This window comes from Spermophilus citellus, assembly GCF_964194105.1.
Source record: "Spermophilus citellus genome assembly, chromosome: 13".
Classification (NCBI taxonomy): Eukaryota; Metazoa; Chordata; class Mammalia; order Rodentia; family Sciuridae; genus Spermophilus; species Spermophilus citellus.
The window spans coordinates 42,470,762-42,493,988 of NC_138193.1; positions in this window are offsets into that span (position 1 = coordinate 42,470,762).

A 23,227-nucleotide genomic window follows, 5' to 3' on the forward strand; every position below is an offset into this window, starting at 1 on the left:
TGAGAAGAACATCTGGATGTCATCATCATATTCTTTTTAGAGTGCTTTATTCTTCTTTCTTGCTCTGCAACTTCACGGATAGAGTGCTTCTTAAACTTTATTCACAAGCCATCAGTGTGACATTGCTTGAAAGTTAGGGGAAAGAAGAATGCAGCTTTTTCCTTGAAAGCTCCTTGTGTTCTGAGTTTTTGGCTCCCCTTTAAGGCTATCTTTACTAAAAACCATTCTATCACACGATGGCAGCAGAGATATAATCTAAATTTATAAGCTATGATGCATGGATGCATCCCAGTGGGGGAAAAAGTCTAATTTATGTCTTTCCATATATTCTTCTTTTGTTGGTGTTTGTGTTCTAAGTTTCTGGAGGCATCAAACATAGAAAAGCTCTGTAATTCCAGAGGGGATTAATGCACACAATATTTCATTCAAGAAGTGCAACCATAAATAAGAGGAGGTACTTTAAAATAGCCTCTAAATTTTTTGAGATACCACTCGAGTGCCTGTAAAACCAAAATCAACTTTCTGCTTGCATTCTTAATTTTCTCTGCACCTCATTTCTTTCCTGGGTAGGGATGATTTTTCAGGCTAGCCAGGACAGGAAGAATGCTTGCAAAAGATAAAAATTTCCCTTTTCACATTTTCTTTGTATTAACTCTTAATTTTTTTCTTGTTTCCTTCAAGGATTTTTTTTTTTTTTTGGTTCTAAATGGTCATAAACAAAGCTTCAGGGAAACAATGGAATGTATTAGGAGGGGTTGAAAATCTTTGGGAATTTTTGCATATTTGCCATATTTTAATGCCACAAAGGGTCCACTTAGACTAACCAATGTCTTTTTCAATAATATCATATTTCTTCTGAAAGAGAATTCAAATGCTTCTTAGAGTTCATTGACTTATCAAAACTAATTCTTCTTTCTTGCTCTGAAACTTCATGGATAGAGTGCTTCTTAAACTTTATGCACAAGCCATCAGTGTTACATTCCTTGAAAGTTAGGGAAGAGAAGAATGCAGCTTTTTCCTTGAAAGCTCAGGAAATAATACTGACATTATTTAACCACTAATCCTGTGCCACATAGATCCCTAAGTTCTAAGTTTCTGGAGGCATCAAAAATAGAAAAGCTCTGTAATTCCAGAGGGGATTAATACACACACATTTCATTCAGGAAGTGCAACCATAAATAAGAGGAGGTACTTTAAAATGACCTCTAAATTTTTTGAGATACCACTCAAGTTCCTGTAAAACCAGAAATTGCCCCATTTGATCCTCTCCACCTTGCTCCAAGGTAGTTGCCAGCAATATCCCCATTCTTTTTACAGATGAGGAAGCTGAGGCATAGGAAGGGTATAGCATCAAAATTAGGAGGCAGAGTTTAGCTCATGATTGTCAACCAGATAGTCTGAATTCACAGTTCATGCTATTAACCAGGGAGTGCAGGAGCAAAAAGGTTCTGTCTACAGATAGATTATAACCTAGTATGAAATGAAAGTCTACAATCTATAAGAGACAGGCCGAATCTAAGGGAGATGTTATTCTGATGATACACTAGATGTGACTCATGAGAAAATGTTAGCCCAGAACACGGGTCAATTCATTGTAAGTTTGTGAGTTATACAGGGAAAAAAATCAAGGGATAGGAAATTCCTAGAGAGTGAGAAAGATATATCTTTCCTCCCTTATTTATCCTGGACAGCAGGAGGTTTTATATGGGATTTTTAATAGCATTGTGAGGAAACACGAGTCTCAGACATCTTGATTAATGGGAAAATTTGGCTTTGGGGATGGGGTGGTGGCTTTTGTTGTGTTTAGGAAGGTTTTAGCTTGAATGCTTTAGTGGGGTTGTTTCTTTTTCATGTTTACTCTTTTTCTTCCTCAAACATTTTCTTCTTAGGAGTTTCCTTGTGCATTGCTGAATTTAAGGGTGAAAAGGGAACCTTTGGCTCATCTTTGGGATAGGAAAGGAAGAGGGAATTCAGATAGAAGCTCTGTCCAGGAATAGAGTATACCTTACTCTGAACATTTCTCGTGCTATAATTCTTAGAAACCAGGGCAGTGGCTTATCTAAACCCAGTACCAGTCTCTTTATATCAAAATCAACTCTATGCCTGAATAGCAAAAATATTAAGAAATCATTTTCTTGGTCCATTCAAAATTCTGTTTATTTTCCAATTATGTTGAATGTGTAGAATATTTTGGGATTGTTTGGTGGTTATCCTAGAAAACACTGTTGTTTTGGGATAACTTTCATCTTCCCTGTTTTGCTTTCTACATTTTGAACTGACATGAGTGGGCTACAGATCAGGTACCTAAAAAACCACCTTCATTCTGTTTACTTGCAGACACAGGGGATGATTAAGCTCTTTTCCGCTTAATCTTTTCTGGTCCACTTTTAAACGTCTGCAGTTTAAGAAAACCATCTTCAGAAGACAGATAATCAAATTGAGGCTATTCTTAGGGATCATGACATTAAATGGTGCTAAGGATACTCAAAATGACAAAAAAATCCAAGGAATAAAAATAATGCCTGACTTTCATTTTACTGTTCAACCATTTGAACTATTAAAAGTGAGAAAATTTATTATAGTACAACAGTTTATGTTTCCCCATTTCTAAAGAGATAAATAAATAGAGAAATAGGGCCATATTTCTCCAAAGATGAATGGCTTAAGACAACAGAGAGACTATTCACTAAAAGCCATAATGAGTAGGGGCTAAAAATATAGCCACTTTACGATATCTGCAGCAGCTCTTCAGCTATCTGCATTTTATGGGGTAGAAGAGAAAGTGTCTTCACTTGCCCTGACTTATCCTTTATTCAATGCACTTATTCTCTCTCTCAATACCATTTGTTGGCATTCGGGTTAATTCCATTTATTTTTTTTTTTCTTTTAGAGAGGAGAGAGAGAGAGAGAGAGAGAGAGAGAGAGAGAGAGAGAGAGAGAGGGAGAGAAAGAGAGAGAGAGAGAGAGAGAGAGAGAGAGAGAGAGAGAGAGAATTTTTTTTTAATATTTATTTTTTAGTTCTCGGCGGACACAACATCTTTGTTGGTATGTGGTGCTGAGGATCGAACCCGGGCCGCACGCACACCAGGCGAGCGTGCTACCGCTTGAGCCACATCCCCAGCCCCTAATTCCATTTATTTTTGCAACAGCTAAGGAGTAGACTGGCTTAGAAGGCCAATCTGAAAGTGAGGTGAGGGAGGAAGCAGGACATGATGTGACAGTTTTGACCAACATGGCTATCTGCGTGAATCTCAAATCCTACAAGTGAGACTTTTTGTCTGTTTGTCCTTGTTTCTCATCTCTGGGTTGGCATGCATCTGTGTTAAAAATAAATAAGGCAGTATCATGAAATAGGACAAGGATTCGTGTTTCTCAGTACAATTACCATCAGGTTGCATTTAAATAGTCAATTAAAATTCTTTTTAATGGAAGGTGCAACTTTTATTTCTAGTAGAGAGAAAACTGTCCATTTTTAGACAACCCCTGCTCCCTTCAAAGAATTACTCAGGGCTAATTTACAATAATGGGACCATTAGCTTCTACATGAGTTCAAGCAATAAATAAACCTCTGAAGAAGTGGGAAGTAGTGCCGCTCACAGCCTCACTAGATCAGGAAACAGGGACCTTCTAAGTAATACACTGATTTGTTTAGTTTACTTATCAAACTTTAGAGGGAACAGGCATAAATTATTATCAACTCCTTTGCCTGGGTAAATTGTGCTTTCAATGGCTTTACACAATTCTTTATAAAGTGACAAACCAAACTAATCAGTTCTTGGTTGGTGTTTAGCTCCCCAGAGAGCACTGGAGTATTAGATATTCATATTCATATTGGCCAGCCCAGTCCACGAACCTTGAGAACTATTGTTTTTGAGAACTACTATCTTCTCCTCATCCATTGGAAAGGATTTCAGGAGTTAAAATATATCTCAAATTGGGAGGGGCGATGAATATGAATGAGAATGGACTAAAAACAATGCAATTGGAATATGTATAGTCACAGGTTGGAGGGTAACCATATGTCTCTCTAATCAGAGAAAATGAGGAAGCTAAGAAAGTTTATCCAGAATTAAAGTGAGAAACAACTTTGCAGTTGTTTATTTATTTTTTTATCTGGTTCATGTTTGTGAGTATACCTACATCTCTGTAATAAATTGTCCCAATTTATTTTATCTAGATCAAATTGGTTCCTGTAACTTACAATCAAAGGACTTTAACTAAAACACAGATTAAAGAAGACACTGAAAATTTCTTTGGCTTGTGGATTTATTTCCAATAATTTAAAATATAAATCGAAAAATGGCTTATATCCAACTTGCTATGACTTTAGAACAGGAAAGTCAGGTACAGAGTAAGTGTGGATAAGGGCATTCTTTGGAACTACTCCAGAACCAATATGGATGTTGGCCTCTTGCTATCTTTGAGAAAGTGGGCATATTATTTAACCTCTGTAAGCTTTAGTTTCTTTGACTTTAAAATGGAAATCATACTTGTCTCATAGGATTGTTGTTAAATTTGTGAACTACAATGTGTAAAGCAGATAGCTAGCAAACAGGCATTCCTTACAGGAAGTTTCTGTAGATGTACAAGCTATTGCTTTCACCCTCCTGCTCTTTGCCTTCTCTGCTGCCAGAAGATTGGTTCAGGGACTGGACAGGACTGATTCTAGGTGAGGAGAAACTCTAGCGTCCCCAAACACAAACTAGATTGGTGAAAAGCAGCAGATGGACTGAGGACCTTGAATGGGGTAGAGGAGAGAGAGCAAAGGGGGCAAATACAAGCTTTGCTCACCTGAGAGTTTTGGTGCTGACTTGCCTAGGCTGACAGATGCATGAGACACTGATGATAAAGTGACAAAAATCACAGTACAGGTGTGGTTTCCCTTCTCACCAGTTTGAGGTTCTGATGTGTTCATGTGTTGTTCTGCATTTATATTCAGTACCCCTGCTTCCTTGAGCCTCTTATACACAGCTTCTTAACCCAGCCTTACTGACATTTTGGGCCCACAGTTTTTTCTTTTTTTCTTTTGGGGGCTTTCCTGTGCATTTCAGGATGTTTTTGTCCTCCTTCATCCACCAGGGATGACAACCACAAATGGCTCAAGACACTGCCAAGTGGCCAGTGGTTGGTGGGGTGGGTGATAGTGGGAAACAAAATCACCCCTGGCTTAGAACCACTGCTCTAAAATAATCTTTTCTTACAGAAGATTGGCAACTCAGTTTTAACCAGGGACTCATATCATAGAAACAATAATAATCGGGAGAAATGGGACACTGCACTTTTCTCACTCTCACCTGTTCTTACAAACTTGGTCCTGATTGCCCCATGTGGCATGTAACACGTGAGAAGGCTGGATCTGGACAGAGAAGACCTTAGTTCAGACACCTCGCTGCCTCCTACCCAGTGAAAGCCTCGAATGACCTGGCCTTTATGGGAGCCTAATTCTTACCTCTCTGGATTCTAATTACTAACATTGTCACCAAGATCACCAGTCAGGCGGTGATTAAAGTCTTGGGCTCACATCTGGGCGATTGCAAAATTACTCCTATCTTCCAGCCAGCTGTAAACACATTTCACATTCTCAAGCTTTTCAGGGCACTTAGAAAACACCAGAGTTCCTCCACCAGTAGGACACTCCACTTACTTGCAGTATTGAAATTCGGACCAAGAAACCTGATGGAAGATAATGCACCCACAGGTGGCAGCAAGAACAGAAATCCAGAACCCAAAAGGCGCATGTGCTGTAGACTATGCCTGGCCCCGCCCTCTAGAACAGCTGAGGCCCCAGTGAGTGACAACCCTCCCCAAGCACAGGAGCCCCTCCCCTTAGGAGACCGCAGTGAGAGGGAGGAAATTGGATTCGCCTTCTCTTCCAACTTTGTGGCTTTGGGGAGGGGATGGCTATTCTTTTTCACAAAAACAGAAAGGCAGGCAAGGGGGAGAGGGCATATGTTTCTCCCACTCTTGCATCATTATCCCTTCTGATAACTTGAGCTTTTGCGGAAAAAAAAAAAAAAAAAAAGAAGAGGGAGAGAGAATGAGAAAGTGAATGAACGTGTGAGGCTGATTATTAGTAGTTCTCATCGCCATTTTAAAGACGGGTTTTGGGGTTTGTTCAGTTGAGAGTCACTGGAGTTTAAATGCAAGAAGGTTGGTCCTTTACACACACACTCACACACACACACACTCACACACACACACACTCACACACACCCACACACACCCTCGCAGTAGAGGTTTTGCTTACTTGGCATCAACAGAGCACTACCAACTGGAGCTAGGAGGCTAAATATTCAAGTGAGCTTTGATGGGTGATTTCTGAGAGTAGGAAGATTTATAAACTCCAGTATTTATTTATTCATTATTTTTAAAACAGTATTTTAAAAGCGAAGTTTGTGTGAAATCTTATATGATCTTGAATAGGCAGCAACGAGCATGACCTTCTGTTTTGTTTTGCATTGTTTTTGGAACAGTGTAGGACAGTTCCTGCTAACCCTTGATGTATGCACAGTAGGTGCAGACTGCTTTGCTGCTGGGTTTCTCCTGCCTGTTTTTCATACGTGTTTTTGTTTATTATGGACAGCAGTGACTTATCAATTTGTTTACCAAATAAACCTCCTAATTTCCTGACAAAAATCAAGTATAGCTAAAGATACCAAATGGCTAAATTTATTAAAATAGTCTCTAAAATAGGAATAAATAGACTCAGATTTGGGGCCTCAGGCACATTTCTCCAAGTCATGAAATCGTATTTGTTCATGCACTTTATAATATTTACTTTTAAAATTTATTATCTCTATTCTTTCTATCTCATTATAAAACAAAAACAAATAAACAAACATTACTTTGTTCTAAGCAGCAGTGGTTTTTAGTAACTGACCTTTATTAAACTTATGTAGTAGAATACATACTGCTACAAACCTAATTCAAACAATATTAGGCACAAATGAACAGTTTTGGAAAAGGAATCAATTCTATAGTTAGATCTGTCAGTAACCAAAACACAGTTTAGCAGTAAAGAAATAATTAGGGGAGAATACATTAAAGATTATACTTTGGAAAACATTCAAAATATGTGCATATATCTCTGTCAAACTAATTAAATCAATTGCTTAGCCCAAACAACTAAACTAGGAAGATAGACTTTGTAGGAAGCATATGCTTCTATCAGTAGCATGTTAAATACTATTATTAGTATTAGTGCATTTTTGATACTATATATCTCCTTTTTCTAAAATCTAAAGCTAATTGAAATGTCTATAATGGAGGGCACCGTACATGGAATAAGAAGTCTTGTCATTTTGTTGGGAAGGGAGAAAATTTGGAGAAATGTTCTCAGAAATTCATTGAGGATTAGATATTCCAAAGGATGACAGAGCCCAGGTTCTGTGCTCTTTTTGTATTGGTAGCATTTCTGTTACAATGAGAGCACTTTCTAATAGGGAGCTACCCTGGAAATATATTTGGACAAACTTTTTTCTTTTCCCATTCTTCCCTTTGTAATAGAGAATTTCCCATCTATAATTTGGAATTGTCTGGGAAGATAGCTACCAAGTTTTCTGAATTGGGACTAAAAAAATACAATTAGTATAGAGCTTCCTGGGTTCAAATGCTGTGATGATTAAGGTTTTACTCAAACTTTTATCAGTATCTTCTGACTCAGACGTAGTGGGTAGCAAGATTCATGAGTGAGACTGAAAAGTGGAAAAACTGGTGGATTACTGAGGCCTCCTGAGTCCAAGCTCTTGGTGCTTTCATCAAAGGTAGGTTCCTGGACAGGAATCATCATGGATAGCTTTTAAATGTTCCACATATTTTACATTGGTAGTCTTTAAAGGAATAAATATATAGCATGCACGTGATTTGTCACGGCCTTGTGTTGAAATCTGTGTACTTCCATCAGAGTTCTGGCCTTGGGCTTTGGTAATTCATATGTCATTCTCTACTTTAGCTGTAGAAGCAGCAGGTGGAGTGAAAGAGCCTGTTCAGAGCAGCCAGATTTTGTTTTGGTTGTCAGCTAAAACAGAAACCCCATCATTCTGGACTTGGCAGCTCGTTAGTAGAAAAGCCACTGGGAAGCTCTGAGTTAGTAATTTAGAGCACAAACTTATTCCCTGATACAGCTGCAGAGCAGCAGGTGGTTGTGACTTAAGCAAACACTAGCTTAAAAAAATGGAATAAGAAAATGGAAAAGCTTTTTATTATTTTTGCAATGCCAATATGGCTGAGGATGTGAGAGTTTTGTTTCTTGTTTCTCTGGATTCTTTCTTATTAATTTGCTTAGATGTCTCACTCCAGTTCATTTCAATAAACACTGAGCACCTACTGTGTGCCAGATACAGTGGTAGTTATTGGGTATCTTATTTTCCTGTTTTAGATTTTGGCATGGATAGAAATATGTATAGAGCTTTATAATAAAGGAGAGAGAAGCCTTCTAGGAGAAAATGAACAGGAGTTAAAGGGATAAATAGAGCAGAAATGAATTAGAGGGAGAGAGTTCTAGGCAGAGGGAGTTGTCAGAGAAAAATCTGCAGATTGTCAGTGTGATTGAGGGTGAGGGGGGAAAAAGGATGGGGATGTTCATTTTGTGTTTCTGTCTCATGGATATGTTCATATTAAAGATATACCTCCATTAAGCCGTCTTCCCTGGGTGCTACTGACAAAAGACTCCCCAAACTACAAAAGTCTGCAGCATTTTTTTTCTTGTTTTATGGAATGCTGAGAGAACAAAGGGTTGAATCATTAATGCGACTTGGAGGATAAGAGGAGCTGTGAAAAACAGAATAGAGTAATAAGAGTGCAAAAAGCCAAATGACTCTAGAATACATATAGGAAACTCAATGATTTTTGTATAACATCTATCACTGCTTCAGAGATATAAGGGAAAATGTTATCCATGTAAGCAGTTCAAATATAGAATAGCTAACCTTAGAAATTTGATGCAAATCCTAGATAGAGAAAACTACAAAATGCTATGGAAGCTGTTAAGATGATTTTATTAAATGAACAAAAATGAAATATCAATGGGGATCCTCAATTTGTAAAGATATTGTGGGTTTCTACATTTATATAAGTTTAATGTGATTCCAATTAAAATTCAAAAGAACCTTTTCTTGAAACTTGTAGTAGGTGCAATCTTACAAGATAGTAAAATGTATTTTAAGGTTAAAATAAAATTTGTGGGGCTGGAGATGTGGCTCAAGTGGTATTGTGCTCGCCTAGCATTCATGAGGCACTGGGTTCGTTTCTCAGCACCACATAAAAATAAAATAAAGATATTGTGTTCACCTAAAACTAAAATAAATAAATAAATATCAAAAAAATAAAATTTGTGCACTGAAGCAAAAATAAAGATTAAGTAATTAAATAGAAAACAACTCAAAACCAGACATTTACATGTATAAGAATTTAAATGTGATTCAAGAGTGATTTCTAATTAATATTTAAAGGATTTGTTAGCTTATAGTATACTAATAAATGCAATTAGTTAAGTATATAGAAAAAATGTCCAATCCTATAGCACACAATATATGAAAATGAATTAACATTGGATTAAAGAGTCAAATGTAAAGGAATAATCACATGAATATTTAAAAAATACTGGTAACTATGTAAGAAAAATACCTTTTTTTTCAACATTAAAAATAAAGGCAAAAACCATTACTCAAACAATTGGCAGATTTATGAACAAAATAAGTTAAACTTAAAAATGGACAAGTATTTGTCATATATAATTTGGTGAGTTGGATTATTACTATTTAAAAAAGGGCTAATAGATCAAAGCACACAAGGTAAAAAACAGGAAAATTAATATAAGACATTGGTACAAAATTGGCAAAAAATGACAAAAAATGTTATCAAGATCTTTTTTTGTTGTTTATAAAATTTGTAAAAAATTTGTCAATATAATTTTTGGTATTTGTGAGAGTGAGGAAAAAGGGAAAGTACCCCAAATGTTAATAATAATTTAATGTTCATAATCTATGAGGAATGATGTAACAATAGTCATCACAAGCCATAAAAATGGTTAATCCTACCAAGCAATTCTTCAGGAAATTTTTTCTAAGGAAATGATCCAAATTGTGTCTAACACCTTGTAAATCCAGATGTTTATTCCAGGTATTTTAAAAATCATAGTGACTAATTAGAAATTACTCAAATTTCCAAAAGGAGATAGGCTAAATACCTTTGCATGCTAGAATATTATATAGCCTATAAAATCATGTTATGTAAGACTTTAATGAGCATAGCCAAATAGTCCCCATTTACTCTATATGGAAGAAGAAGAAGAAAGAGAATATATAACATCATTCTAATTTTGAAAAAAAGTTAGGAGTTATGCAAGTATTTACAGATTTTATGATGGAAACACATAGATCTTCTGAACAGTGGTTATTAGTAAGTGGGAAGATTAGATTATTTCATTCTTTGTGTTTTTAAAATTTACTACTAAGAAGTTGAAATAGAAAATTCTGTCTCTCCCTCCCGCTTCCCTTGTTTTCAACAGCCTAATATCAGTGGTACATCAGTGGTACAGAACATTTTTTTTTTTTTAAAGAAACAGTGGTACTGTAGCATTTAGTAGTTGAAGAGGAAATTATAAAAATGAGTGTCACTGGCAGTAAAGATGGTGTAAGTTAGGTCTTCCAGTTTCACAGCCAACTGAAAAAGCGAGAGGCCCTGTAGGATAGAGAGGGTGAACAATCTGTAAAATGTCTCAGAAGCCTTTGCCTCTCTGTTCTCTGTTCCCTCTACCTGCCACACATACCCAGAACAAAGGGAAGTAGTACAGTCTTCAAGGAATTAAAGGGCTGGTGTACAGAGTGGAGATGAGGTTCATTGCTATGAACTGATCCACACCTTGTACTCTGAGTACTTCCCAGATGCTTTTTTTTAATAGAAGAAAAGTGCTTTGTCTTTAAAAAATCTAACAGATTGGAAAATCAGAGGGAATGGCAGTTTACATGGACTGAAGATGTCAAGAGACTTTCAGAGTCAGCAGGTGAAGAATTTCCTGATCACAAGTAAAAATGAAAGGGGTTGACTGCAAGTGAGATAGAACTGGGGTTTAACCCAGGCTGATTTTAGGATAAAAATTAACACAGGATTAAGGTTGGCAATGTTCTATGCATATCTTTTTCTTCTCCCCACTCTCTTTCTTTCCTTTGCTTTCTTTCTCTTCACACTTACTAAGTACCTGCTGAGTCCCACCATACTCTGGGAACCCTGCTTGTCGACTTCAAAGAGCTCAGTTCCTACGGGAGTTACTTTTCATGGTGTAGGGATTCTGCAGTTGACCGATACCTGCTTTCAGGGTTGCTTGGACTCCTGATTTCCTGTTCTTCTGTGAGAGTAATCTGTCCTTTTATCCACAGTATCAAGTAAACTGCAGATTTAACTTCTGTCTCCCTTGAAGGTGACTAATATGAGGAAGAAAAAAAAGAATAGAGTTTCCTAGGTTAGTGGAGTGGGGTTAAGGGGACACAATGGGAGAAACTTCTAAAAAGGCAATTTGTAGGCCTATAACCAGGTATTCTTGTTGAGTAGAGAAAGAAAGTAGGGTCTAGACTGTTGGTATTTTTAATAATGCCCTTGGCTGATTCTGAGGTCCTCCATACTTGGAGACATATTGAGGATTTGAGCCCCTGTCATCTGCCTGTCATCATCTCTGCTTCTTTCAGTTCCAAGTCTCATAGGTGACATCTTGTCTTACCTTCCTCCCAAACTCCCTTCTTTTGAGCCCTCTATGCCACTGTACAACTTGCGCAAAAAACAGAATTTTTAAAAAGACTTGTTCAGCATCCTTTAGGTTTCAAAACTACTGTGTGATCAGCGTACCATGGTAGACCTAGAGAGATTTTGTGTTTCCTCAATAGAGCATTCTAGATGCTCTTTGCTAGGTCACTATCAAGGGGAGCAACAGCACAGCAGCTAGTAAGTTTCAAGAGGAAGTTTGAGCCAAGCAGTGCAAAATAGCCTCCTGACATTCATGGTCCTGGCAGGTAGGCTATGACAAGTTACCTAAGCTGTCGATCACCTCTCCCAAAGAAGAGAGACAGCACTCAAGGATCTTGTTGCTTTTACCTCTGTTCACTTGTGACCTTCTGTTCTCACATTTCTGTTACCTTCGGTTTCAATGCTGACTGTTCTTATTTTGGTTAAGTCAGTTCATCTGCTTCTGCGATCCTAGTATTGGCTGAGTTCAGGGGGTTGGTTTGTTACATCTTCAAACCTGACCTTGACTTCCTACCACAGAGATCTTCTGATCCATATTTTATTTATTTCCTGGTGCTGGTACTCAGGATGATGACTGAGAATGATGATAAAATGTGATATGCAGTGTACCCGTACCTTTTGGTTCACAAAAAAGAGTGGACAACCCACTGAACTTCTCTATCTTAAAGCGTGAACTTTATGAACACATAGTCAGCACGCTCTAAGGCATTTTGCCAGCTCAGCAGAAACATCTAAAGCTCTCCCATGATAAAGCTCTGGGGGCTTGCCTCTGGACCTTTTATGGACAAATTAAAAAATACACCTTTTATTAACTTCCTACTTTTGTGTGTTTTATTGAAGGAAAACCAAAAGGTTTATGCTCTACTGGGATTGGAGAAAGCTGAAACTCTCTCTCTATATATTCGATAGTTGAAAACTATTTAATCAAGGTCATAGAAGCAATAATAAAATACATTTAATTTTGAATTCATGAGCCTGACCATGAGTTCAGACTTCTACAGAGGTCTCATTCCTTTCAGCAATCTTCCTACATTTTACCTGACTTTTCCGATTTCTTCTTTGCCTGAAACTCTTGGAGCTTATTGTCTACTCTAATTCATTTTTTCACTGGATGTTTCTCACCTTTTTTTTCTTTCTGATCTCTGCAATTTGATTTTGAGCATTTTGAGAGGAAGGCATATTTTCAGTTCTTTCTCTTCTACTTCTGCCCCTTGGGAGTGTCTCCCTTTCCATTTCTTCTTTCCTTCTCCTGTTATCAAGAGTGGAACTGCTGCAACCCTAAAGATTTACACAAGATCCCTGCCTGGACTCTGAAGGTCCAAACTCCCTATAGCACTTACTTTGGTACTTCTTGTTTCTGTGGGATAAGTATTCCCTGGTAGGCATTTTTCTCCTTTTTCACAGGTTAGTGTTCTCTGGATCTTTTTGATTGGACGCTGGAGCAATTCTCCTTGGTGTTAGAGCAGGTGGGGTTCTTAGACTAGACGTGTGTGTTTGTGTGAGTGTGTGTGCATACATGGATGGAGAGATTTAATATGGAAGCCCAAGCAGTGTCCTCTTAGTCAGCTTTTACCAAATAGTCTTCATTTGGCCTTTAGTTTTATCACCATCATAATACACCTTAGACTCTTCCAGGAAGTTTTAACACAATGCATTTTCCATTGGTCCTTCACATGTGCAGAACTAAATGAATAAGCAAAAGAATGAAGGACTGAAGAAGCCAAACAAGGTGATCTTTAGAGTTGCATCTTAAAAAAAGTGATTTGAATGTTTGACAGTAATGGAAGAAGACATATTCCCTGTGTCTGGGAAGGGCTGGCCTGAGGCAAATTTGTCAAGTAGTTAGCCTGGTTGTCAGGGGCCCTCTTTTCTGCTCAGTCATCTAGTTTCCTATTCCTGACTTCAGGCTCTCCAGATTTTTTTTTTACATTGTGTCTATTCTCTTAAATTTTCAGTTCAAGATTAACCTCCCCACTCCCGCCCCCCAGACACAGTTCTTGTCCACTACTAATGTGAAATGAATTCAATGCTTGAACTCTAGTATATTTTGAAGTATGTACTTAAGACCCACAGGAAATATATTTAAGAGCATTGTTGGGTAAAGGGACTGGAGTGAAGGATCCTACTGGGATTGTGGGTCTATGGGGGGTTTAGAGGGGAGGAGGGAATGATTCTGCAGTTAAATGTAGTTAAAGGGAATTTAGAATATGATTACTTTCCATTTCTATTAAAGGTGAAGTTTCCAGAGGCTGAGATAGAGCTGATAAAGTGGCTCTGTGGCTCTAATGGAGCACAGCTTATGTGGAGGAGAGCATCAGCTTTCTCTGGGAGGGGCAATAAGTTCACATGAAGGCAGCTGCACATGTGATATAATCTGGCAGCTAACAAAGGACTTCTTGAAGAATCATTCCTCTGTTGGCCTACTGAGGCAGGAAGATAGATCTCCCATGGCATCCAGGATGAGGGCCTTGGAGAAGGACAGTAGGGCAGCAGCACAGCATGCCAACCTGAAGGGAGACAGCAGGTCTCAAAGACATCCTGTGACTTGGTACTCCTTACCTGTGTGAAACTCAATGCCTTATTCTGACCTAGAATACCTGCTTCTGTTCCTCACAGCTGCAACAGCCCTTAGTTACCCTTACCCTTTCCTCTGGTAATGGCTGACTGCAAGCAGACCTCTACCTGAAATGCTTCCTCCTTTTGAAAGACATGTCAAAAACCACTGAGTGAGACCTGTCCTCATAATTATGTAAATAAGGGATTGAAATTATGCACTTCTGAGTGAGAGCCACTCTAAGTACATACTTCAAAATATACCTCAGACCCTGGAAACTTTGCCTTTACTATAAATGCATATTATTAAACTCAGAGATTTAGAGAGCTTGATTGGTCCATTCTGTCTCCAACAAATCACCTGTGCTAGACCATCAAATATGACTTTAAAAACCCCTAGATAACAGATGCCCCTTGGCATTCCTCTCTTGGGATCCCTCCCCTTCAGGAGCTTTGCTTTCTTTCTTTCTGTTACTATAATAAAGCCTGTCACTTTGCTCTCACCCTTGTGTCTATGGATTTCATTCCCAGAATTCTCAAGACAAAGAACCGGACTGTATAGATCCAGTATTACACTACCACGATGCTAGAAATACCTACATATCTCATCTTTGCAGATTTAGGTATATTTTTAAACCCTTGCCAAAAGAATTATCAGGTTAACTGTAGGTAACATACAAATAAATACCCTAACTTGGAACAGTAATATATAAATTAATGGCACCCAGGAAACATGGGCTTAGGGCTACCTGTGATTGATCCTGGGGCATGGACCTGAGGTCTAGTTGGTTGGGGGTGGGTGTGGCTAGTGTATCCACAGAGATGGTTTATATGGAGATTGTGAGAATGAGGAGGGGAATGAGGTTTTAGTGTATTTGAGGGAGGAGTAAAGGCGAAAAACTTGAGGAAAGATGTCTAAATAAAAAGTGGGACATTGAAGATAATCTTTTCTAACTTCAAAAATTTTTTCAACACTTATTTTTTCCTCTGATAATTTTTATTTGTATTTAAATATTTGAAGAGTGGATATATAGCTCATTTTAAAGGGAGAAATTTTAATTTATTGTGTATTAGATTATGTTAGATTATCAAACTTGTTATCTCAGGCTTGTAATAGACATAGAGTAGTAAACTCTATGGATTGACTGTCTACATAACATGAAAGGAAGAGATAATTTACATGTATATTTAAAATCATCTCATAGTACCTTTCTACTTAAAAAGAAAATGTCTCTTTACACTCTTTACATCTGTGGCCTAGTTTTTTTGCACATCACTCTGTGCAAAAAGAATGGATACACATGCGGGGTATGTGTATAATTTATTTATCCTGTTGTGATAGTGAAGTTTATGTGTCAATTTGACTGGGTTTGGATATGCTCAGAAAACTGAAAATATCATTTTTAGATTTGTGAGGGTTCTCGCATGTGGATCCGTAGGCTGAGAAAAGAAGATTCTCTTCACCAATATGAGCAGGTAGCATCCAATTCCCTGAAGCCCTAAATAGAAAAAAAAAAAGGGCAGAGCAAAGGCAAATTTACTCTGAGGTGAGTCACTTCTCTTACCTTCAGACATTGAGCTCAGTTCTCAAGCCTTTAAACTTGGCCTTATACCATTATCCCTTCTATCCCCCACCTGTGGGACTTCTCCACCTCTGAAATCACATAAGTCAATCCCTCATAATCATGTATGTATATATGTATGTATGTATGTATGTATATCTATCATCATCATCATCATTATCACCATCTGTTTATCTGTTATCTATCATCCATCTTTCTTTCCCTTCTCTCCGTCCTCCCTCCCTCTCTCCCTTCCTTCTATTCTTTCTTTCCTTCCCATTGTTTATGTTTCTTTGGGAAACCCTGGCTAATACATTTGGCAGTTAAAGACTTAATGAAACATCCATGATCTTCACTTAAGATAAATGAAGATAGTGAAAAGGTTTCAGATCTATTCAAAAGAAGCAATATGGTCTCCTATTACTTTTCAATAACTTTAATTAAAAATCCTATTTTTTTTTGTCAAAAAGATATTCTGCTGCCTTCTTTCCCCAGTCAAGATGGCTAAGCCCCTTTACTGATTTTGTTCTGGAGGTCTTCATTCCTGTGTCATTGTTTTTCTTCCTGCATTACCTCTCTTAGTCAACTAAAAATGACATATCAATCACTGTAGTAACTGTGATAGGTTAAGCTAAGCTGGAGCAAGAAATATACCCTGAAATGTCAATGGCTAGGGCAAAGACTTTTTATTATTCATGAACATCTGACTTGGGTCAGCTGGGTTTCTTTTCCAAAAAATGATGTGGTGAATAAGTGACACAATTTCTGCTATTTTCACTGATAAATACCTTGAGGTCAGAGTTGGTACCTGGTTGTCATAGTCAGCTTTTTAGCCACTGCCACTGAAAGACTTGACTAGAACAACATAGGAGGAAAAGTTTATTTTGGCAATTGTAATTTCAGAGGTATCAGTCCCTAGATGGCCAGCTCCACTGCTCTTGGCTGAGGGGAGGCAGAATACAAGGCAGAAGGGTATGCAGGAGAAAAACAGGACAAGACAATCAGGAAGCAGAGAACATTCTGTTTATCATAGACCACAGAAGCTCCAAGGTCATGCCCCTTGTAACCCATTTCCTCCAGTCACATCCTACTTGCCAACAGTTACCAACCAGTTAACTCATATCAATGGATGGTGGATTAATGCACTGATTAGGTTTAGGATTTCATAACCCCATTATTTCACCTCAGAACTTCCTTGCATTGTCGTACACATGAACTTTTGGGGAACATCTCATATCTAAGCCATAACATTGGTTAAAAAAAGGAAAAAAAGTGTGGGGCCTATGAGGTCAGACTGATCTATAATTTGATTTCATGAACTAGCTTATTCTCTGAAAATGCAGATAACCTCATGGCTTATTTAAATTGGTACATTATAATTACATATAATAATGAGATTCATTGTTTATATTCATACATGTACAATGCATAATTTGGTTGGCTTAATTCCCTGTGATCCCCCCACTTCCATCCTGTCCTCCTTTCCTTCATCCCTCATCTTCTAGTCTACTCATCTCTTCTCTATTTTCATGCAGTCTTTTGTTTCTTTTCTTTTCCCCTCTAACTTCTGTATATGAGGGAAAACAAGTTGACCCTTGATTTTCTGAGTCAGAACAATCTCACTTAGCATAATATTCTCTAGTTCCATCCATTTTCCTGAAAAATGACATAATTTCATTCTTTTTTAATGAAACTCTCTATATACCATATTTTCTTTATAATTTCATATGTTGATAGGCACCTGGGTTGATTCCATAACTTGGGTAGTGTAACTTGGCTGCTATAAACATGGGAGTGCATGTATCACTATAGTATGCTGACTTTAATTCTTTTTGATAATCACTGAGGAGTGTTATATCTGGATCATAAGGTGGTTCCATTCTTAGTCTTTTGAGGGATCTCCATACTTATCTCTATTGTGGTTATACTAATTAACAATCCCACCAACAGTGGGTAAGTGTTCCTTTTTCCTCACATCTTTGCCAGAATTTATTGTTATTTGCATTCTTGATGATTGGCATTCTAACTGGAGTGAGATGAAATCTCAGTGTGGTTTTGATTTGCATTTCCCTGATAGCTAAAGATGTTGAACATTTTTCATATGTTTGTTGCCATTTTGTATTTCTTCTTTTGAGACATGTCTATTCACTTCTTTGCCCATTTATTGATTGGGTTACTTGTTATTTGGGTAGTGAGTTTTTTGAGTTCTTTTTGTATTATGTATATTAAACCTCTGCCAGAAAAGTTTCTGGCAAAGATTTTCTTTCATTCTGTAGTCACTCTTTGCATGCTTTTAATGGTTGCCTGTGCTGTGCAGAACGTTTTACATTTGATGCCATCCCATGGGGCTTAGAGGAGAATTAAATGATATATTATTCATAAAACTCCTAATTCAGTACCTGACTCAGAGCCTGATACTCAACAAATATTAGTTTCCTCACTTCCAATGTCTGACTCTATTAGAACAAGGTTGTGGACAGTGGGAACAACATTATAACTCAATTTCTTCCTTATAAATCTTGAAGAGATAATTTTTGGGGCACTTAAGTGGTGGGAAGTTGCCAAAATTTCCAGGCTAATTCATTCTATTCTTTTCTTTGGTTTATTTTTAGACTTTACATTTACTATAAGCTGGAGTATCTCTGACTCTGTGAGTGCTGAGCTGGAGAAATAAACATTTTGCCCCTTTCTAATTAATCTGGCTACTTCTTAGCAAACAGAGAGTTGATATATTCCCTTTATTTTTCTATAATGACAAGAGTTCTTTCACAGTGATTTCCTCTGATGTCTGATTTCCTAAATCAGACACTAAGGACAAATATCAACTTCAATTCAACAAGCCTCCCCTCACAGAAATGGGGAGAAACAACTTATTAACCCCATAGTTCTCTGAACAGCTGTGTCTTCAGAAGGAAGTGTCTTACCATTGTGTGTGGAGAATTCCTGTTTTCATTTCTTTCCTGTAGGAGTCACTCCTGATGGTATGTTTGGAATCAGTGACAGTTTTTTTTTCCCCTTCTGATGACAGAGAACAAGTTGTAAAGTGGGTGAAGATGGAAGAGGAAAGAGAAGTGTCAGTGGTGAAGGAGGAGCATAGGTAGAAAGGCAGAAGGCAGTGAAAACAAAGAGGTGGGTGACAGGGTGAAACTGGGTTGCATCCACTCTTTTTTTTTAATTGGTTGTTCAAAACATTACAAAGCTCATGACATATCATCTTTCATACATTTGACTCAAGTGAGTTATGAACTCTTAAAAAGATAGAAAACAGAATACAATAGACACTAATATGGCTGTATGTATAAACGTGGCTATAAAACCAATGTGATACTGCAATTTGTACACATGGAAAAATAAGAATTCATACCCCACTTGAATCAAATGTATGATATGTCAAGATCATTATAATGTTTTGAGCAACTAATAAAAAATTTTTAAAAAAGATAGAAAACAAGATAGCCTGGGAGTGGAAACCAGCTAGAGATAAAAACAGAAAACCTGATTTTGAATTTTGTGGAATTTGAGAGTTTGTTTTAAATCCTGCTTTCACTGTTCTCCAGCTGTGTGCTTTTAAGTGCTAAAATAACTATTGTGAAAAAAGAAAAAAATATATATATAAAGAACCAGGTGGAATCAAAGACACCATATGAGTCATTTTTAGCTGTCTTACAGAAACTTAGATGCACATAGAGTTGGATTGAGGAGCAGCAAGGAGGCAAAGCTTATACTCATTTAGGAAAGTTTCTAAATGAGTGTTTTATATACAACAAGTTCAGTGAAGAGTCTCAATTCATAAAAAGGAAGTGGCTTTGTTTTCTGAACAACTGCCACTAGCAGGGTACTGCTTCACCCTTCTGCCTGGTAGCAAAATTCCTTAAGGCCTCAGTCTGACTTCCTGATCTCTCAGCCACTTTTTGTTAACAAAGCTGCCTCCAGTAAGTTCTGTGGTACTCTGTACTGATTATTTGAAATGTCAGTCTCTCGCATAGGTCAAAACCATTCTCCATTCCCACCACTTACCTCTCTCTTCAGTGCTTAGAGTTGGTTCAGGAGCACGAAGGAGTCAGGGGTCAAAGTTCCCACTCACACAGGAATGTTATCACCCTCTCTTGGGCTGGTCCATGACATTAATCAGTTATTTTCCTCTGGGTCAGTGTGACTGGTTGCCCATGAGAGACCTATTTCCAAACTTCTGCTTAGGCACTCAGTCTGATCCTTTCTGGGACAGGTCACATCTTTTGGTTGACCTTTAGTTGGAGGCTTCTGTTTATAGTGCTTGTGCATCTCATGACTAATGAGTCAATTGTTTGAGGAGATTATTTCCCCCACTAAGGGATATATTCTAAACTTATAAGTGGGAAATTTTATCTTTTTTTTATCTGTGTCTTTAGCTGTCAAACTAAATTAAAACTAGGGAATGTGATAAGGGGAATATATCTTTCTATAATTTCATATGTATATTGAAATGTAAACGTAGAATATGTATAATATGTATGTAGTAAACTCTTAAGGGATCTATTCATTTTTCTTTCTTTTTTTTTCCTGGTACCAGGGATTGAACCCAGGAGTGCTTAACCACTGAGCCTCATCCCCAGTCCATTTTATATTTTTGAGATAGGGTCTGGTTAAGTTGCTCAGGGTCTTGCTAAATTGTAGCTGGCCTCAAACTTGTAATCCTCCTTCCCCAGCCTCCCTAGCCTCTGGGATTACAAATTTGAGCCACCGTGCATGGTTCATATGTATTTTTTTTTTGGTTGTTGTTTGTTTTAGGTACTGGGAATTGAACCCAGGGATGTTTTACCAATGAGCTACAACCTCAGCCCTTTTATTTTTTATTTTGAGACAGGGTCTCAGTTGTCTAGAGCCTTACTAAATTGCTGAGGCTGGTTTTGAATTTGTTATCCTCCTGACTCAGCCTCCCGAATCACTAGGATTACAGGCATGTGCCACTTTGCCCAGTGCCCAGCTGTTTTTTTTTTAAATAATGTATAAGCAGGTTTATGCATTTTTCTGGGGAAAGTTTCCATAATTTTCACCAGATATTCACAAAATTTCTAGATCCCCTAAATTGTAGATTATCAATTACAATTCTAGTTTTAGACATGTTTGTAAAAAGATGCAATTCTAGATTTTACATCTAGCTGGTAAGGCTTAAAGCCTCTATTTGACTGTCTTTCATTTTTGTCTAAAGCCTATCACACAAAATTTTGAAGTCTCAAACTCAATTCATTTCAAATTTTTTCTTTGAAATGTTTCTCTTCATTTTATTTTTATTGTTAATTAATTATTATTGGTACATTTTAATTATATACAGTAGTGAGATTCATTATAACTAAATTATTGCATGTACAAATATGGCCCTTTCATTTTGCAAAGAAGATAACATTTATAACACTGTAGCTCCTCTTGTAAATTTTAAAATTTTCATGTGGCAACAGAGTGATGTTGACATTTCCAAAGACTGGCATGTTGGCGAATTCTACATAGAATATGTCATGAAATCAGAGCCTAGCCTGTAATGTTCCTTGCACTTTACACAAAGGAATATTAATCAGCCTTGATGAAATGGAAATTTGTGGTTGATGTTTTTGTTAAGTGAGTAATTATAATTTCTTAATCAAATTTATTATATACTATAAGTTTACCTATTCAGATTTTCATCACCAATCTGTAATGTTTCCTTGATTCTGTTCTCAGAAATAGTTTTGTTGGGTTCAGATGACCTTAGAGTCATCTTTTCTTTGAAGCTTAAAATTTTCCTTAAATCTTTTCTTAAGCTTTACAAATAATTTTATTTTCTTTTTAATAGCATAGGTGAAGACTTTTAGGGTTTTGCAACAATTTCTGAAATTTTGTTCTATGTGAGGATTCATTTACATTTTTCCCTCCCAAAATCCCCCATCCCACTCCAGAGAGACTGTTGGAAGAATTAGAGTAATTGTCATATTTAAAAAAATTGTTCCTGATGTCACATATCCTACTCTTTTATACTTCTAAACATATATTATTTATTCTTTTAATTCAAGAATTTAAACATCCACCCCTATCTTTCTCTCTTTGGAGTAATCTTTGAATGTTTATTTTTTTTCCTCTTATTGTCCTTTAAAAATCATTTTGCAGAGTAGCTGAAGGCTAAGCCTACATGGTTTGCTCTGTTGGAGATAGTCAGTGCTTGCTGATATACTTGTGGTCTTCCATATTTCCCAATTTTCCTTGCAAGTAGGATGGCCATGTGAGTAATTCTGGCCACACAATTATCACTTCTGTGCTGAACATAGTTTAGTGTATACTGTGCTTTCTCTATCCTTTCTTTTCCAGTGTCTGTGTTTGGCAGATTTTATACATGACCAAGAAGCCACAGGTTGGTAAAACCACGAGACAGAAGCTATTTTGGTCTCTATAGCTAAAGGAAAAACATTTAATACTGTGTAGTGAATGTTGAATTAACTTCTGTTAAATTACCTGGATTTATTTGTTACTTCAGCATAGGCTGACCTATTCTGACTAAAATGGCACCTTCACACACATGATGCTAATTGTGAAAGGCAAGCTTTTTTGAGATTGCTTGTTATTGATGGCACTGATGACCTTTTGCCTGTGAGGACCAAGAGCACAGGGGCTGATGGCCAGCCACTGCATTTGTATTAGTGGTGATAATTTTTCATGCATCTTGATTTTAAGTGTTAGATATTTTTAAGAAATTTTCTCTTTCTCTCCTCAGGTTTTCTGAAGCCCAGATTTTCAAAATGCAAAGTCCTGAGCATTTTCTGTCCATAAGATTGTCTCTGATTGTAGGTTAAACCAAGAGTTTTCAAAAAAATCTAGAGAAATCATTTGCTTTTCCAAGCTCTTACCAAAATCCCCATTGGTGCAGACTCTCTCCCACTACCTCATCAAAGTCATTTTTTAGTTCAGAAATGCTGGAGGCTCCCATTTAGGTGTGTGGCCAAATGTACCCAACAGCTGCCTTCCCTAAACTGGGCTATAGCTGCTGAAAATCTGCCCAGAGAAGAACGAGGCAGATTTTTGGCTTCAGGGAAACCCTAGGGCAGCTCGCAACTTTGCTTCCCCACGTCTGCTGCAGAAGGTGTGTGGAATAGATGATCAAGTGCTGCTTCCTAGGTGATTTTGTGCCGTCTGGACCATGGGAGTGAGAGGCCTTTATGATGTTTCAAAAATGTACACTGTTTTCTTTATTTCTTGTCATCAAAATATTTCTGAGACAATGGACTATCCCCAGAGGATTAAGATCCAAGGCCTATGGTTTCATTTCAAATATAGTTGCTAAGAGATATGGAGGATATAGCTACATCATCTTTGGAAGCTCATGCAATTGTGACTGAAAGGTCAGGCCTCCAGATCTATTTCTAAAACCACCT